This window comes from Triturus cristatus, chromosome 8, assembly GCF_964204655.1.
Source record: "Triturus cristatus chromosome 8, aTriCri1.1, whole genome shotgun sequence".
NCBI lineage: Eukaryota > Metazoa > Chordata > Amphibia > Caudata > Salamandridae > Triturus > Triturus cristatus.
Window position 1 is genome coordinate 1301357280 of NC_140591.1, and position 20139 is coordinate 1301377418.

The following is a 20139-nucleotide window of genomic DNA, read 5'->3' on the forward strand; positions in this document are numbered from 1 at the left end:
TTTTACCCAATCTGTTTTTTGGGAGGGATTTTCTCTTTCAAAAAGTGATTACTTGATGATATTTCTTCATCACCTCATCTGAGGGTGCTCCTGTTTTTGAGTCCCTTGGATACTCCTCACTTGGCCAATCAACTGTTATCTTACATTCCGTCCACAAATCAGTAGGTACCACTATGTCAAATAAACCATCCAGCTCCTTTAACAGAACCTTCGAAACTTTCACAAATCTTTCAACTTGTTTGTACCATTCAACTGGTTTCTCTCTTAATCTAGAGAAATCATTCATAATGACAAAATATCCTGTCGGCTCCATGGAACATGAACATATCCACCACCAGGTACCTCTCTCATAGGACACAGTCTTTCTGCCTTTTCTGATTCTTTTAGCAAGAATGCAGAAGACGCTTCTTTAGCCTGAGCTTCCTTCTTCTTTCCTGTCCACCTATTTCTCCACTTGTCATTGTCTCCCTATTTTTGCAAAATATTCATTATCTCCTTAACCTGTAGTTTCTTACCAGACACATTCATATTCTCCAAATCCTTATCTGTAAACACCACTCAGTATGGTTTCTGTAATATTTTTGATCTCCCTATATCCACTACAATCTCTGCAGCAAGCTCTGTCAATTTCTCATGAAACAATCTCGGATTTTTTGTTATACTCCTACACATAAATAATAACTCTTCTTCATTGTAATGGTTCAATCTTTCTATTGAAAGATTGGGGACAACATTTGCCCCCGCCAAACGCACTGCGGTGTGCCTTCATTAGGCAGTCATTTATGCTTCAAATTTCATCCATGTAATCCATTTAAACAGTTTTCTCCACTTTGGACTTCATTTCCTTTTACTCAAATTAACGAACCCACACACGGAATCATTTGCCTTTTTCCAAGTTTCTAATATTTAAACAGTGCCCAACCGGACCTCATGTAAAAATACGAGTGATGCAGGGTTCATCACAACAGTGTTTTATTCGTTAAAATCCCAATGCATTTCGGGCTTCAAAGCGCCCTTCGTCAGGGGCCACTATAAACAATAATAAAAACAATTATCCGTTACTATTTCAAACAGAAACGCGCATGATTCATTAGATTGATCAACAGAGTTACATATTCAGGTTAACTACTGTATCAAACACAGATTATTCTGACATTTAATTTTACCACCGTATAAACTGTCTTTAGCGATGCATTTATCTCAAATTATTACACCCATCTATTCACCCATGTGTTTCATAACCTTCGTTTATATCATCCTCACTTTCTATATAACCTTTGTCTGATCTTGAACATACCCATCTATCGATCCCACTATATTTTTCCTTTACCTTCCTTTTGTACCATTCTGAACACAACCATTCCCCTTTCTTTGCCCGGTCTTTAAGCTCATTACGAAAAACCAACATAATTCTTCCCGTACCTGCCGTGAAAATTTAAAAGCCTTCCATCTTCCATCTTTCCCCTTGTTTCAAATCGCAGTCATTATCTTGTTCCCCCTCCCCCTTATAAATCTTTCTATTCCCACATTTCCAACTAATTGGAAGAGCTATCATCTCTTCCAATTCTACTTTCAATTTGTAAATATCTAAGATCTTTAGGGGTTAGCTTTGTTTTTCTATTCCCTGTGCTCATCTTTCCAAATCTTCTGTAGTTACCGTTGTTGAGCTTCTGGTTCCTGAGGGTACCACAGACTTTCTTTCTTTTGAACTACTGGGTGTAACTCTTTTTTGGGTCTCACTTATAGATTCTCTTATCGGAAGGTCCATTAATGAAATGACCGAATCGCACTCACTGGCTTGATTATCAGATATTATTACCTCCTTTCTAGGATTATTCAAAGGAGTGGTTACAGCTTGGGGTTTTGGGCAACTTATCTTGTCTCCATATAATGGAATAACAGGACCTATAGTTACGGGTACTGTCAATGCTTCAGGATTTGCACTCAATTGGCCTATTTTCTGTAATAATTCCTCACTATTTCTACCTAACGCTTCTCTTTCTCGATCTTGAAGCACCCTATTAACTGATGTATCATGTAAAATTTGTGGAATTAAGGGCGTTCCCATTACTGGTGCACTTGGGGTGACTCTATGGGTCCTTCTTGATATGGTGGAGGGTTTTTAGTTAAAATGTCCTCCAACAATTCATCATCTGATTCACCATATCCTGTCACATTCACATGTTTTGTTTTCTCTTTACACTTGTTTCCTGACGGTTCCTCAGCCATCAACACTGGGTATAAACCTTCTGATACCATTGCTCTTCTCCATTGCTTCATCTGACCTTCCCGAGACTGATGCAAATACCGGGCAAAAAATCCTGTTTATCTCCCACCTCGATTTTTCTCTCCCTCATATGACTCAGTCTCCCATTCTTCTAAAGCCTCGTACTGACTTAACCTAGGTCTCGGGTGCTAATCATTCATTCTCATCCTCAAATTCTGAAGAATTCTCCCATTAAATGTACCATTTTCAGGGAAAGCTAAAACACCTTCACCTTTCGTACATTCTATTCAATTTTCAATCCATACACAGGTATGATATCCTCTTTCCATCATCATAAATGAAGCAGGTGTCTTTGGTGGCGGAGTAGGAATTCCCTTTCTAGTCAACACAGGCTTATCTTTCTTAAAGAAATTCTTAATTTTATTTATTAACAACATTTTTCTCCTTTCTCCATACATTCTAGATACACGATGTAAGAAACAATAATCCGCAAACCCTCGAGCTTTTCTGTCCGGACGACTAACACCAACAGGGAAATCAGAATCAAACATACAAATTTTTGTTGACCAATCCTAAAACAGCTTCTATTCAATCACCCAATCAGACTCAGGCTCACGCTCGTGGTCTGACCAATGCTAGCGTGGCTTTTTCTATGTCATCAGTTCTGCTCCTTACTACTGACCCCTCCTTTACAATCTGTTTCTGTCTCACACCCACTGTTTCCACCAATCCCAGCACCGCTCTCTGTGACGTCAGTACTACTCCGGCGACTGACCCTCCCTTCACAAGGTAATACAAAAAACATACTTCTTAATACTTTTCATTAAATTCTTTGTTAATAACAACACAAAAACATTCACTACTCTGCCTGTTCCCCTAAACAAAGGATAGATTTCCGACTTATTCTGGAGTCTCAGATTTGCTCCTCTTCTACTGCGAGTAAAACCTCTGTTTACCCTTTATTCAAGCTCAAGAGAACCTGTTACACCTTCAGTGTTACTGTTACTAGGTGATATAATACCAAAGTTTCACCAGCGAACCTTTTTGCTACCACTCACACTCGACTTTTATATGAAATAGTCCCTAATTTAACACTGCCAGCCATGTGTAGTTTCTCAGTGCTATTACAACTGACGAGTAACCTCACTGCAGTGTGGCTTCTGTCACCACCCGCTATTCATTCCCTGGGAATTTTCCAGACAACATAAGACAAGACGCTAACTCTTTTTGTGAAACATAAATCAGTAATCAATAATCAATACTCATCACCAAACTAGTCAATAATAACCATAGCTCTGCTACCAGAAAACTGATGCAGCAGTTTGCCAACAACAGATACTCTACTACCATATACTCACCTGGGCCCATAAACACACACAATTGAGTAAACCGCTGGAGTAAGAATTTGTGGGGGTGATCACAATTTTTTTTACCATTACTAACTAACCTTTCACTGATCAAAAACTTATTTCCTCTGGTCGATGGACCATTAGTTGAACTAATTGATGGTGATAATTAACATAATTCTAATACTTCTCTATAACTTGAAGTAAATAACCACAGACTCAGGTAAGTTTTAAGTCTTTATCTAAATTATTTGCATGGGAACCACTTCAAAAATACAGTACAGTCACTGTCACTCATAGGAGGGAAGATTCAATTAATCAAATCAGCAACACATACTTCAAACTTGCAATGACTTATGCTCAGAAAGGAGAGGACAGAGAGAAAAAAATCTGCAAGTACATTAAATTATAGTTAACAAGGATGGTGTGAAGACCAACCCCCTTGCCAAAGGGCTGGTAAGGGTCCCCCGGGATAGCTCAGGAGACAAAGACTTCAGGACAGGATTCAGGACAGGATAGATGACCTCTCTAATACTGACGGCCGCATCACACCCCTCTCTGACAGTCTCTTCCTCCTTGGGATTCTTCTGCGATATACTTTCTAATCCAATAAAGTTAGGATAGAGGGTTCTGCATTCAGGTTCTTAATCAGCATCACTCGCTACTCCAGCAACACCCACAGCTGACAGCATCTCAGCATCGACGTCTCTCTAACTAATTAAAGTCTACCTCAGTTATACCTTTCGTTCTTCATGTACCACACACTAAAGTTGCAATATCGTAAAAATACGAAATCTAATTGGTCAGGTAAGGGGGGATGATCATCACACCATGCTTACATGTCACCCTTTTCAGTCAGCCCATTGTTCATAGATCCATCCCCTTTATTTTTATTCACAAACTTTATTCCCAACTGTATTCACATTATATTTGCAACATTTATAATAACTTCCACATACTCTTTCATTCCAGTGGACTTTTCGCTCAGTTCCCAGGCCCGAGCACTCTGCAGCCTTGGCTTATATTCAAGTTTGTAGTCATCGTTACGGGTTCACTCTCAATAGGCATGCACAGATGAACGATTCAATCACATTGCTCCGCTTACTTCTGTCATACTCGAGAGACCCAAATGCGCACTAATAATAAAGTCAGAAAGACAGATGTTACTTTAAAAAATAAATGGTTTCACTGTATACCACCCATCTCTACTCTATTCCCCTTTAATTATTAATGCTTTCCCCACATTAGCATTAGTAAAATAATGCATGTTATAGTCAGCTAAGCAGGTGCCGTGCACGCTAGTCTTTAAGACTCCATTTTAGTGCCTTCTGCTCATGTGCAAGAATTACCCTCCAAGTTAAAGCGATTTTAGTAATTCATTCGAGTTGGTTAGTGTTAGCAAACACATATGCAAGCTTCACTAATTCATGGGTTTATGTGGTGCGTGTTAGTTTTACACAATACGTATCTATTAACTTGTTTTTGAGAGGATTGCGCCTGAGCAAGTCTCTTTTTCTACGAGTCCTTGCTCCATCACGAGCTCTTACTAAAAGTGGATATAAATAACACAGCATATATAACATGATCACAGTTCTAAGCCTGCAAGGACAGTGCATGCCTCATTCTTGATGCATTGAACATGTCATGTGTATGCCAGGATCGGCAGCTGTCCCTTGCAGGCAGTTTCCTGGCCCGCATCAGCAGCCTTCACCTGATCAACCCTCACTCACCTCACACTGCAACACTGCCCCAATCTCTCCCCAACAACCCCTCAACAATGAGACGTCAGGGCAGAGTAAAGGGCACTCACCAGTCATGCTGCTGCTTCCTGGTACACTGCCTGTGCCCTGACTGCTGCCACACGGACCCTCTCCCGAGGCTTCCTGGCAGAGAGCATTCCACTGATTACAACTTTAATGAAAAAAGTAGTAGTGGCTCCTGGTGCCCTGTTGTCTGTGATGAGAAACGTTGTGAGTGCACAAGGCAGAGGCGATCTGGGTGCAGCACTCTTCTCTCTGCTGTATTTCTTCTTGACGGTCCCCCCAAAATAATAAATCAACTGCTGGTCTGTCAGGCTCAGCTTTATCCTAATTTGCAACTGACATGGGCAGAAGATGCAAGGCTCACAAGGTTAGCCTGTGTGGGAGGATCTGGGTGCATGGGCTCTCTGCAGCCCCATGCTGCAGCAAACAGGAAAGAGCAGGTTATTGATTAAGAGGCAGAGCATCAGACTCCTGGAACCGCAAAGTGACAGCAGCATGCCTTTAGTAGGCCTGGACAAAGTTAGCATAATTCCACTATGTGGAACTCCGCGAAGTGACAAAAAGCTCTGCCACACTACGGGAAGTTCTGCGAACACTGGAATGCGTTAGGGTCATGCCGTTCACAGTGATTTTGAGTGCCCTGGTGTTTGTCCCATAGTGTAAAATCATTGCGTACGGCAACTTGCGCAGTGCAAGAGGGCGCAGCTTCCTTTTTGCTGCTCGAGTAGATCTTCTACTCGAGTGCAGCTTTCTCAATGCAAAACAAAGGTTTCTTTACGTGAGTGGTCGTGACCTGCCGTGACCAGTCGATTGAGAAATTCATCCGCCCGCATTGAGAAATCGCTCCAGGAGGTTGATTTTCCTCATTCACAAACTAGAATTTGGCGAGCAAGGAAAACCCTTCCCTGGAGGTGTTTTTTCCTCAACTGAGCCAGCCAACTTAACGTTGGCAAGTGTGAGCGAGGAAAAAACTCCGCTCCGAAGAGCGGAGTTTTTGGGAACTCCGCATGCTCCACGGAGCAGGGAGTGGGGAAAACTACGCAAACTCCACAAATGGAGCGGAGTTCAGCATCCAGGGTTATCCTTCAGCTGGACTGGTATGTTTAAATTTTGCCCCACACCGAGCCAGCTCTAGCGGGGAGCAAAGCCTCTCACAGCGAAGGAAAATGTCTACAGCTGCTCTGATGGAGGCTGGTGACAGCCTGGTCCGGTGCTGCTCCATGAGCAGCCGGCCTACAAGATCCACTCTTAGCTCTGACTCAAGGGCAAGAAGGAAAGCAAAGAAGAGATAAAGAGAAAGACGGAATGTAACAGGAAGAAGGGTAAAAACAATTAAGATCAAGTAAAAATTAGGGGTGGGTGCCAGTAATATAATACACTTCACTCCACCGGCAGCTGGAAAAGTTTTGGGCTGGACTCCAAGCGGAGCGTGGAGTGGCAAAACTCTGCAGACTCCACTGGCGAGGTGGAGTTTACCGCCCACCCCTAGTATTAATAAGACTTGTCTATCTTGCCAATATCAAATCCTCAACATCATGGGATGCACATAAGAATTGTTGACATGGCTGAAACTGAAAAAGAAACAAATGTTACGATGGACTCTATGCAGTGCATAGGGAATAGTTTACAATAATCATCGGGCTATATTATCAATACAGGTGGTGGAGCTTCACATCATGCTCCACAACGTCTGAAACGCAGGGCTGCACTATATTTATAACATTATGATGCAGCCCTGCGTTTCCCTCTGTGCTGGTACTAATATCTAGCTGTCTGCCTTCTTTGTGTGCTGCTTAATGCAGCACATATAGAAGTTGCAAAACATAATTTTTATAATGATTGATTATGTGCGGGAAGGGTACCACCTTCCTTCACATAAACAATCAATGGGGTTTTTCTGTTTCCAGGTGTGCTGCACAATGCAGCACACATGGAAACAGCAAAAAGGAGGAGAAATTTAACATTTCTTCTCATTGCGCAAGGATAAGACCTGGTTTTCCCTGGTCCTAATTTTGGTGATTCCCCATATTTATGCCACCCTTGTAAATATGGGGCAGCTTCAAAATCAATTGGTGTTGCGGTGGAACACCCACCACAACACTAATCCCCCTCCCAGTTCACGCTAAGTATAGCTTGAAAGGGTGCCTTATTTACAATCCGTGTAAATGAGGCAAAGCTCCTATCTCCACCAAATTGTTTTAAAAGGGACATTGTGATGGGGATAGGGACTTGTAAATATGCCCCATTGTGAGGCAAAAGAGTTAGCAAACTTAGGCAGTGTTTTTGAGTGAAAATGCATGCAGAAAACCCATGTACCTTCCTGAGATAGCGGATGATCTTGCAATGCCTATTATGCCATTTCTAATAGACAAAACGATATGTGCTGCCAAGGTGCTGTGTTTACTGTTCCAGGCAAAAACATGTGGATCGGGTAAGACATACCATTGAGGTTATACTGACTCAAAGAAATGTGAGATTAGCTTGAAGGCCCTGGGAGGATAATTGATTGGTACCAGTGAGAGAGATGCAGCTTGTAGGAGATGAGAGGATCCTAGGTTAAAAAAAATACTGATAATACCACAGGAAATACTGGCACAGGAAACACGCATGATTCTGTGTAAGCCAGCTTTTAGTGTATAAAAGGAGAGGTGCAGATCACCAGAGAAGCTCACAGATGGAGATGTACAGATTTGTCATTTTCGACAGCCGCAGTCCCTCTATGGCGTTTCCAGAGAGTGCTTGGAGTGGGCTTCCCGATGCTAGCTGATAAAGCCAAGTCATCCAAGGACATAAGACCTTTTTCCCTATGTCATTTTGAGCTTGCAGAATTATTATTTTGCTCTGACTTACTGCATTATAACTGATTTGAGCCAGCATTGCAATATATACATGCAACTGTTTTGCTACTGTTTAGACAGCATTGCCAATATATGTGATTGTTTTTGCTATTGCTTTCATTAGAGTTATGCTCTGTCAGCTACCTGTGTTGCTCCTCTTTCGGTGTCCTTATTGTCAGTCGACCTGATAAATATAGCTTGGGGTGGTTGGAGGCAACCAGTCCAGCACAGACCCAAAATAATTATCTGAATGGATACAAAGGGTTATATTTCCAGGAGAATGCTAAAACTGCAAACTCTTGAGAATGACATTATGGTATTCTCCTAAAAATAGACACTAAATTATAGAGGTAATTTCCATTGAGGTAGCACAGAAGACAAAGGGCTTCATGTTTGGTGACATTTACAAATATGTGATTATGCTTACTTAAATTGACAATGCCCAACTTTCACTCTAAAAGATTTTTGGCCCTCAGGATTTTGCCCTGACCAACATGGGCAGGGGCCAATTTATCACTCAAGTTGCTTTGACAACTGGTTTCAGCTCAACTTCTTTCATGCAAGAGGAAACTTCCAGTATACAAGGTCAACCTTCATCCCCCAACAGAAAAAAAGTCTTTAAACAAAACAGCTTCAGAGGACAATCAAGGACTATGGTGTGAGAAGGTGGCCTGGTATATGCTGTCCACTAGTTCTAGTGGGCACCTTGTATCAGTCCAAACAACCCCTTATGGTGAATGGTTAAAGACAACCTTTATTGAAAGCTATCCTAGTGGTAGCTCTGGAGAGCAGCCTTCAGGCTAAGTCTTGAAGGAATGTAAAGCAGCTTGTTTTACCAGTCTATAATCTCTTGAATGATCAAATGAAAGGACAACCACACCAGGTATATATTCAAAATATATGTATTTAAGATAGAACACACCCCTCTAGTCTCTTTATGAGACTGGAGTTCGAAGTACTTAGTTTACAAATTAGCAATCATCAGTAATAGCACAAATACACGTTTGGGCCCTAGTGGCGTACCAAACCATATACCAAAAAAGTGGTATAAGAGCCACGACTGGGATAGACACAAGGCCTAGAGCCTGTAGAATCGCTGGGACCCCAAGGAAAAACCCAAGGTAGTGACACAGGGGACCCACGCGTACTGTATGCAGTGTGTAAACACAACGGTGGGTTCCCGTTAGCTTCTATGGGCAATGTTGCGGTTGGAAATTTAAAGATTAGGGACACTTAGAATTGAGTCAGGACCAAACCCTTTTGGACTTAAGAAGTTCTAGGGCTAGCACCCACAGGAGCACCGGAGTACTCGAGTTACCTCACCCAGGGAAGCCGGGTGCATAGGTGTCTTTTTGTGAGCCGGATTCGAGCTGTCCCACGAAGTCTGTCGAGTGCTGCGGCGTCGGTGACCAGATTGGACCCAACAAGCCTTGGCAATGGCAAGTCACAGGAATTTAGAGAAAGGACTGCGGTGCAGACCAGCAGGGCACTTCTGGAGCAACCAGGAAAGCCCAAGTAGAAGAGGAGTTCGCGAAGGAGCCTCAAGCAGTCGCACTTGAAACTGGCCCACGGGTTACTCATGGAGTGGAGGCCAGCAATCTTCGGTGCAGGAGGTGCTCAAGGCTGGGGCCACTCGGAGCCCAAAGCACAACTTCGAGGAAGACGAGGAAGATGCTGTTGCTGCAAAAGATCACGGTGTCCAGGGGTCACGGTTCCACGTCACCCACGATAGCCACGGGCCTCAGCTTTGCTGTGGACTCAGGGCAGCCTCTGGGAAGTCTGGAAATCCACCTCTGGTGATGCAAAGACTTCGGCGTCCAGCAGGCGCTTCAGTGATGCAGACCGGTCAGTTGCTTCTTTGGTGCCTGCCAAGCAGGGGAGTCACTCCTTGACCCCAACGGAGATTTCTTCAGTCTTCTAGTCAGGATAAAACATCGAAGGTCCAGGATATATGTTGCAGAGTTTCTTCCAGGGTAATCTAAAGTCGCAAGGAATGGGTTCCCATACTTATACTAAGGTTGGGTGTTGGACATACTCTAGGGACCCACCTATGGGAGGGTTTGGAAAGAGGGGTGGTTACACCCATTTCCTTTGTCCAGTTTCACACCAGAGCAGGGGCAGGTAGCCCCTGCAACCGGTTTGAACTGGGCTATGCACAGGGACACCAAGTGGGCCCCCAGTGCAGGACTTCAAAGCACCAGAGAGTGCTGCCGCCCAGCCCTATTACACATATGCCTGTCTGGGGAGGTGGTTACACCTCCCTTCGACAGGAAACCTATTGTCCAGGCCTCCCCTGCCAGAGTTTCGGTCAGCAGCAGGAGGCCAGACCCGTGTCTGTGGCAGAGGCATCCATTTTGTGATGCCAGGGCTCTGGAAAAACCTACCGGGTTAGACCAGTGTGAACATGTCTCTCCCTCTAGAAGGATGGAATGCCACCCCCGCTGCCAGAACTGGCCGGGGAGGTAGTATTCTAAAGCACTTGACACCAAACACGACATGTTTTGATGCAGCCATCCCAAAGTTAGCATTTACCTTGAGGTTATAATGCACTTAAGAGTATATGGCATGGCTGTATCTCAGAACAGCCATAAGGAAGAATTTTTGAAAGCTGCAGAGGGGCTCAGCTCATGCTTGGGCACCCTCTCACATAAAACCAAGCACTCTGCCCTCAGGATTGTCAAGGCCTGCCATAGGAGTGGCTTATAGGTTTAAAAGTGTCTGTATATATATGTGGATATAGGTAACCTATACCACTGTAAGGGGTGCAAGCACACCCTTACCCAGGCTGCAGTAGCAGACCTTTGGTGCCATTTTGGAGTGCTTCCCAGGGGTGGCATAATACATGCTTCAGCCCCTGGTAGGCCTCTGAGGTACCTATGCCCTAGGTACATAGTATACCATATACTAGGGGCTTATAAGGCACTCCAGAATCCAATTAGATATGTACCTAATGTACATGCAAACCATTTTACAGAGAAAGCAGATAGACTGGGGCCCTGAATAGCAGGAGCCCAGTCCAACTAAGTCATAAACCAGCAAAACACCAGGCAAAAAGTGGGGGCAACCATATAGTCAGATTCCACCTTCCTACATATGGTTGTCAACGTTTAGTGTCCAACTAGTGGTCTTCATAATTATCAGGATGAAAATTGCACTGTATTGTGCTTGCCTCGCATGTCTCAAGATGCCTGAGCAGTCCAAACAGTGCTGGGTTTTCAAATAGAATTGTTTGCAGAATGTCTTAAAACTTTCTTTTCAAATTCTTTTCATCTCCCTTGTCAAGTTCAACTCCTCATAAACTCAGAGGTTCAGGATCCATTGAAAACGTAATAGTTTAAAAAGTGGTCCTTTATCCACACAGTTTTATTATTAATATCTTTCTTGTAAAAGAGAAAAACAAGAAACCACGCCAGATCATAAATCTTCAATTCTTTAATTCTTTTGTAGTCTATCACTATTTCAACAAGCATTGGCATAGCCAATAGGTCTCGCTTTTGGGACCTTATAAGTATATTTACTTTTGCTATATTCGCGGCACGTAAAGCGCGGATGCCGCGATTATAGCAAAAGTAAAGAAATAGAAAAAAACATCTATTTCTTTTCTTTTGCTATAATCGCAGCACCCGCGCTTTACGTGCCGCGATTATAGCAAAAGTAAACATACTTACAAGGTCCCAAAAGCGAGACCTATTGGCTATGCCAATGCTTGTATCTCTCTGATGTCAATAATATATTCCAAAATTGTAATGTTGACCGCGTGGAAATATAATATTAGGCTGTAAGTTTTGTCTGCATCCTTATCACCTGTGTCATGGAAAACTTTGGCAAATTCAGTACTTTAAAAAAAAAATGCCCTTCAATACCATCCCAATTCTGCATTCCACTCATAAATAAGAATAAAGGATGTATGGATTCTTCACTGCTTTAAATGAGGCAGAGATTGGAGTTGGATGCAAAGATTAAGGTGACAACACTGCTGCTATTGGTTATCTTTAAACCTATATTGCACTTCAGTTTAGTTGACTGACTGAGAGCACAGTATGTTTGTTTTTTGTGCAGTTTCATTTAGCGCTAACTCGGCCCGTAGGTATGGGAGCACAGAAGACAAAGGGCTTCATGTTTGGTGACATTTACAAATATGTGATTATGCTTACTTAAATTGACAATGCCCAACTTTCACTCTAAAAGATTTTTGGCCCTCAGGATTTTGCCCTGACCAACATGGGCAGGGGCCAATTTATCACTCAAGTTGCTTTGACAACTGGTTTCAGCTCAACTTCTTTCATGCAAGAGGAAACTTCCAGTATACAAGGTCAACCTTCATCCCCCAACAGAAAAAAAGTCTTTAAACAAAACAGCTTCAGAGGACAATCAAGGACTATGGTGTGAGAAGGTGGCCTGGTATATGCTGTCCACTAGTTCTAGTGGGCACCTTGTATCAGTCCAAACAACCCCTTATGGTGAATGGTTAAAGACAACCTTTATTGAAAGCTATCCTAGTGGTAGCTCTGGAGAGCAGCCTTCAGGCTAAGTCTTGAAGGAATGTAAAGCAGCTTGTTTTACCAGTCTATAATCTCTTGAATGATCAAATGAAAGGACAACCACACCAGGTATATATTCAAAATATATGTATTTAAGATAGAACACACCCCTCTAGTCTCTTTATGAGACTGGAGTTCGAAGTACTTAGTTTACAAATTAGCAATCATCAGTAATAGCACAAATACACGTTTGGGCCCTAGTGGCGTACCAAACCATATACCAAAAAAGTGGTATAAGAGCCACGACTGGGATAGACACAAGGCCTAGAGCCTGTAGAATCGCTGGGACCCCAAGGAAAAACCCAAGGTAGTGACACAGGGGACCCACGCGTACTGTATGCAGTGTGTAAACACAACGGTGGGTTCCCGTTAGCTTCTATGGGCAATGTTGCGGTTGGAAATTTAAAGATTAGGGACACTTAGAATTGAGTCAGGACCAAACCCTTTTGGACTTAAGAAGTTCTAGGGCTAGCACCCACAGGAGCACCGGAGTACTCGAGTTACCTCACCCAGGGAAGCCGGGTGCATAGGTGTCTTTTTGTGAGCCGGATTCGAGCTGTCCCACGAAGTCTGTCGAGTGCTGCGGCGTCGGTGACCAGATTGGACCCAACAAGCCTTGGCAATGGCAAGTCACAGGAATTTAGAGAAAGGACTGCGGTGCAGACCAGCAGGGCACTTCTGGAGCAACCAGGAAAGCCCAAGTAGAAGAGGAGTTCGCGAAGGAGCCTCAAGCAGTCGCACTTGAAACTGGCCCACGGGTTACTCATGGAGTGGAGGCCAGCAATCTTCGGTGCAGGAGGTGCTCAAGGCTGGGGCCACTCGGAGCCCAAAGCACAACTTCGAGGAAGACGAGGAAGATGCTGTTGCTGCAAAAGATCACGGTGTCCAGGGGTCACGGTTCCACGTCACCCACGATAGCCACGGGCCTCAGCTTTGCTGTGGACTCAGGGCAGCCTCTGGGAAGTCTGGAAATCCACCTCTGGTGATGCAAAGACTTCGGCGTCCAGCAGGCGCTTCAGTGATGCAGACCGGTCAGTTGCTTCTTTGGTGCCTGCCAAGCAGGGGAGTCACTCCTTGACCCCAACGGAGATTTCTTCAGTCTTCTAGTCAGGATAAAACATCGAAGGTCCAGGATATATGTTGCAGAGTTTCTTCCAGGGTAATCTAAAGTCGCAAGGAATGGGTTCCCATACTTATACTAAGGTTGGGTGTTGGACATACTCTAGGGACCCACCTATGGGAGGGTTTGGAAAGAGGGGTGGTTACACCCATTTCCTTTGTCCAGTTTCACACCAGAGCAGGGGCAGGTAGCCCCTGCAACCGGTTTGAACTGGGCTATGCACAGGGACACCAAGTGGGCCCCCAGTGCAGGACTTCAAAGCACCAGAGAGTGCTGCCGCCCAGCCCCAATACACATATGCCTGTCTGGGGAGGTGGTTACACCTCCCTTCGACAGGAAACCTATTGTCCAGGCCTCCGCTGCCAGAGTTTCGGTCAGCAGCAGGAGGCCAGACCCGTGTCTGTGGCAGAGGCATCCATTTTGTGATGCCAGGGCTCTGGAAAAACCTACCGGGTTAGACCAGTGTGAACATGTCTCTCCCTCTAGAAGGATGGAATGCCACCCCCGCTGCCAGAACTGGCCGGGGAGGTAGTATTCTAAAGCACTTGACACCAAACACGACATGTTTTGATGCAGCCATCCCAAAGTTAGCATTTACCTTGAGGTTATAATGCACTTAAGAGTATATGGCATGGCTGTATCTCAGAACAGCCATAAGGAAGAATTTTTGAAAGCTGCAGAGGGGCTCAGCTCATGCTTGGGCACCCTCTCACATAAAACCAAGCACTCTGCCCTCAGGATTGTCAAGGCCTGCCATAGGAGTGGCTTATAGGTTTAAAAGTGTCTGTATATATATGTGGATATAGGTAACCTATACCACTGTAAGGGGTGCAAGCACACCCTTACCCAGGCTGCAGTAGCAGACCTTTGGTGCCATTTTGGAGTGCTTCCCAGGGGTGGCATAATACATGCTTCAGCCCCTGGTAGGCCTCTGAGGTACCTATGCCCTAGGTACATAGTATACCATATACTAGGGGCTTATAAGGCACTCCAGAATCCAATTAGATATGTACCTAATGTACATGCAAACCATTTTACAGAGAAAGCAGATAGACTGGGGCCCTGAATAGCAGGAGCCCAGTCCAACTAAGTCATAAACCAGCAAAACACCAGGCAAAAAGTGGGGGCAACCATATAGTCAGATTCCACCTTCCTACATATGGTTGTCAACGTTTAGTGTCCAACTAGTGGTCTTCATAATTATCAGGATGAAAATTGCACTGTATTGTGCTTGCCTCGCATGTCTCAAGATGCCTGAGCAGTCCAAACAGTGCTGGGTTTTCAAATAGAATTGTTTGCAGAATGTCTTAAAACTTTCTTTTCAAATTCTTTTCATCTCCCTTGTCAAGTTCAACTCCTCATAAACTCAGAGGTTCAGGATCCATTGAAAACGTAATAGTTTAAAAAGTGGTCCTTTATCCACACAGTTTTATTATTAATATCTTTCTTGTAAAAGAGAAAAACAAGAAACCACGCCAGATCATAAATCTTCAATTCTTTAATTCTTTTGTAGTCTATCACTATTTCAACAAGCATTGGCATAGCCAATAGGTCTCGCTTTTGGGACCTTATAAGTATATTTACTTTTGCTATATTCGCGGCACGTAAAGCGCGGATGCCGCGATTATAGCAAAAGTAAAGAAATAGAAAAAAACATCTATTTCTTTTCTTTTGCTATAATCGCAGCACCCGCGCTTTACGTGCCGCGATTATAGCAAAAGTAAACATACTTACAAGGTCCCAAAAGCGAGACCTATTGGCTATGCCAATGCTTGTATCTCTCTGATGTCAATAATATATTCCAAAATTGTAATGTTGACCGCGTGGAAATATAATATTAGGCTGTAAGTTTTGTCTGCATCCTTATCACCTGTGTCATGGAAAACTTTGGCAAATTCAGTACTTTAAAAAAAAAATGCCCTTCAATACCATCCCAATTCTGCATTCCACTCATAAATAAGAATAAAGGATGTATGGATTCTTCACTGCTTTAAATGAGGCAGAGATTGGAGTTGGATGCAAAGATTAAGGTGACAACACTGCTGCTATTGGTTATCTTTAAACCTATATTGCACTTCAGTTTAGTTGACTGACTGAGAGCACAGTATGTTTGTTTTTTGTGCAGTTTCATTTAGCGCTAACTCGGCCCGTAGGTATGGGAGCGCTTTAAATGAGCATCAATTAGTCTTTACACAAGGACACATTCATTTTTGTAAACACCAGGAGATTCAGAGGATGTGGTCCGTCGGCTTAAACTGCCGACTTTAGGGCAGGAAACCAGGGTTCGAGCCTCAAGGTCGCGTCCACATCCTGTGATTCTGGGAAAATCACTTAATCTCCTCGTGCCTGAATGTGTAATGTAAATACGGTGCTCATGTAAAGCGCTCCAATACCTTGGGTCGAGTTCGCGCTATATAAATATGCCCAAAAAATAAGTTTTTTGCCCAGAATCACAGGATGTTGAGTCGACGCCGAGACTCGCACCTGTTTCCCCAGTTCCAACGTCGGAAGCTCTGGCCGTTAGGCCACAGCTGTAACATACACACCTCCCCCCAGACTGGGAGGAGGGAGGGCAGGGGATGTGTATAAATGTCCACTTAGCTAATTCGCTGCCTCGGTCTTTACAGGGTCTGGCACTATTAATCTGCCAGCGTCATTGAAGGTTTATTGACAAACAGCTGTGAGAGTGTTTAGCGCGGGCTAGGAGCTGCTAGTGAGCTCAGAGGAACACGCGGGGAATGTCCCGCGGAGAAGGGCGTGGAGGTGCCGATTTTGAGTCGGGTCTGCTACTGCAATATTCTGCCGACTCCAACTGAGCTAAGCTGTTGGGAAATAGCATTATTCTTTTTGTGTGGACTCTTGTGCAGAAAAACACAAAATTAAAGCAAATGGAGACTTGCATCCAGGGCTTTAAGTGGGTTGGGTCCTCCCGCTGCTCTGCACTGCCAGTTCTAACAAGCAGGAAGTGGGATAAGGGAGGGGGTAGGGGAGAGAGGCACGCAGGCTGGCAAATGGTGATCACTTTCGCGGCTGCTTTGATGTTCTCAGTGGCCGCGCGGCTCACTGAGAACATCAAAGCGGCCGAAAGTGATCATGCAGGCTGCCAAATGGTGTGCGCGCTCGGCGCACATGCACTGTAATTGGAGGCCTGCAAAGCACTAGTTTGCACTTCCAAATCCCCCATTTACAAAAGCTCTCGCGAGAGCAGCGCTAAACCGCTGGCTCTGGCGAGACCTAAAAAGGAGACTAATCTCTATCAAAAGGATTACAACCCAAAGATTGGATGAATGGTTTGGTACTTCTCTCCAAATCTTTTAACAACATAGACGTTTCCTGCAATTCTTTTGAAAGGAGAAACTCTTTCACCTTAAAGCTCTTTCTTTTGGCATTTCATCTATCCCTTGGTGTGTTACCAAGCTTCTTACCAGTGACACCTCATTCCAGTGCCTTTCAGACCCAAAGGCATCAGAAAAAAATGTACTTGTATAATATTCTCTTACTAGACCAGGAAAGCCAGGTCCTTCTTTTCCAACTTCAAACCTTCATGTTTTTATCAGAGAATCTAGGGTTTGTGATCAGTCAAAGATATTTTATTTGAATCAGTCCAGTCCATAGGCTTTCTGGAATTCAGAGTGGATTTTGTTACATAAACTCATTATCTGCCTCAATCAGAGCTTAACTAATACTGAAATAACTCCTTCAATTCATAACTCCTTCTCAGATTTTTTCACCAGACTTGTGTGATTGATATCCTTATCTATTCAAGAGATCTTTAGAAATATTCACAATCGAGGTATTTTGAAACAAAAAGAATCAATCACATAAACAAGGGCGCATCTCATTCAGTCCTGCTACCTCTGGACCAAGAGACAAAAGAAGAAGCAATCTTTGGTTGAACTACATACAAGTCTGGAATGGCAATGCGATTTTCAAGACTTTCTGTTGGAATAAAAATGCAAGGGGCATATTATCAAGCCAGGCGATAAAATTATCGCCGCTTTAGCGGCAGAAAACTGCCGCTAAAATGGCAATAATGGGCTTGATAATATGCTCTATGGATTTCCAATTGAAGCCGATGTTAGATGTCCTTCATATTTAACATGGGCTTCAATTGGAATTCCATAGAGCATATTATCAAGCCCATTATCGCCGTTTTAGCGGCAGTTTTCTGCCGCTAAAGCGGCGATAATTTTATCGCCTGGCTTGATAATATGCCCCCAAGTGTCTTAGGGGGAGCTCATTGCAACCAGTTATCAATTGCAGGTGTTAGTATCCTAAAGAGTCATTCATGGACATCAACTGTTTAAAGCTACTTGCTGCTCTCCAATGAAAACATTCACAACATAGACTGCACTCCCTGTTCAGTTCTCCTAGAAATCGACAATCTTACAACGGTCTGCTATATTAACCACGTAGGTGGTACCAAATATCTCAGCAATAGCAAAACAATTTTGGAAATTCTGCATCGGTTATCATGTATCAGTGATAGTAGAATATATTCCAGATTTAAAAGTTTCGTTTTGGATGGGCACTCCAATCATCTTTTAGGGTGATTGGAAGCTTCATATTATAATATTTCAAGCACTCCAGTCTCTTTGGGACATGTTTTCTCTAGATCAGTTCACTTCTTGCCTTAATGGCCAACTTCCCAAATTCTTTAGCTGGAAGTCAGATCTGGAGGTTCTAGACTGGGATGCATTTCTCCACGTTTGAATCCATCTTCTTTATTATACCTTCCCCCCTTCCTCGTTATATCCAGTTCCTGACAAAAATGTTATGCACTCATAATGACACCCTTCTGGAGTTTTCAAGTTTCGTTCCCATATCGCCTATCAATGTCAATAGATTTATTAGTTTTTCTTCCATCTTAAAATCAGCGAATCACAAGTGTCAAATTCCCGAGCCTCTCTATTCTCTAAAGGTAAGTATTACAAAATAATCAGCAATTTCCCTACAATATAGGCTTGTTAATGGTAAACCAGTAGGGGAACATCCATTACAACTCAAACTTCTCAGAGAAATAAGGATGGACATAGTTTATTCTGCTAAATAACAAAATAGTTGAGTCATGCTCGGATAACCAAAATCTTTCTTTAATGGCTCTGTCTGACAAATTAAGAAAGCTGTTTTTTGTGTCTCTTTCAAAAGAGTTCCTGATGTCAGGTCTCTGGAAGTCTCTGCTAAACAATTTACTCCTTATAGAAATTTAATTTTCATTTCCAGGAGAATTAAGAGCTTATTGTCTTCTGTGGAATATCTTAATATCCCAGAACATCCAAAACACTGTGTTGTACTTTGTCTCACGCAGAATAAACTGTGGAAGATTTCTTTAGGATCTTTCGCTTCCCAACTATTCACATCCTTAAAAAAACTCACTTTACCTGTTTCTTCTGCCACTCTACCCATATGGCTTTTTTTGGATCGTGGGGGCAGTGGGGATTGATGTTCCTTGGTTCAGGGCACACTCTTTCAAAGATGCCAGGGTTTCAGAAGCCCTTCTGCCTGAAGCCAAACCTCTTAAAAGATGCTGACTGAGCTTCATTTTTTACCTAGAAGACTTTTTCTCACAAACCTATCAGTGATGCACCCAAAGTGCTTAATAATGGGCTTTGAACATGCATAATCAAAACCTCTGCACTAGTTACGTGAGTATTCAAAGTTTAAATGGAAGAAATTCCTAACTTTTTATTAAAGACATGGACGCATAATAATATGAAGTATTTTGCACCGTCTTTGATATTTACTCAATGTTGTTCAAGAAACAACCCATTCACTTAACCATTTTAAATCTTACAGTCAATATTCTCTTATCCTCCTAATTATTTTCTAATTGGTAGAAGTGTCTTTCTTTCTAGTGTCTTCTTCCTCTATCATTCACTCTTCACGATCTCAAAACATAAGATGGATTTCAGACATTATCCTCTTTGGAGTTTGTTGTTTCTTCCTTCAGTCTACAATATCGAGTGACTTTAGACTCTTTTATTTCACTCAGTTTCATAGAAGAGGTAAGAAGATGGCCTTTATGATATTTATAGTGCGCCTGTTAACTAATTGCACGTATTTTCGACCCTCTGTTGGAAGTTTAACCCTGTTGCCTCCTGGGATGTGTGGTGTCGCTGGGGGCCTATGCTGATGACCCCCACTGGATAGGCCCAACACGTGTGCTGGAATAATTACACGGGACACTGGTGTGGTGTAATCTCCGTCTCCGCAGCCGTGGCGCTTCTGCCTACGTGCCTGCGTGACGTAGTATTTATTAGGGGCTAAAGTGACGTGCCCTGACGTGCACGCCAACGCGTGTCACG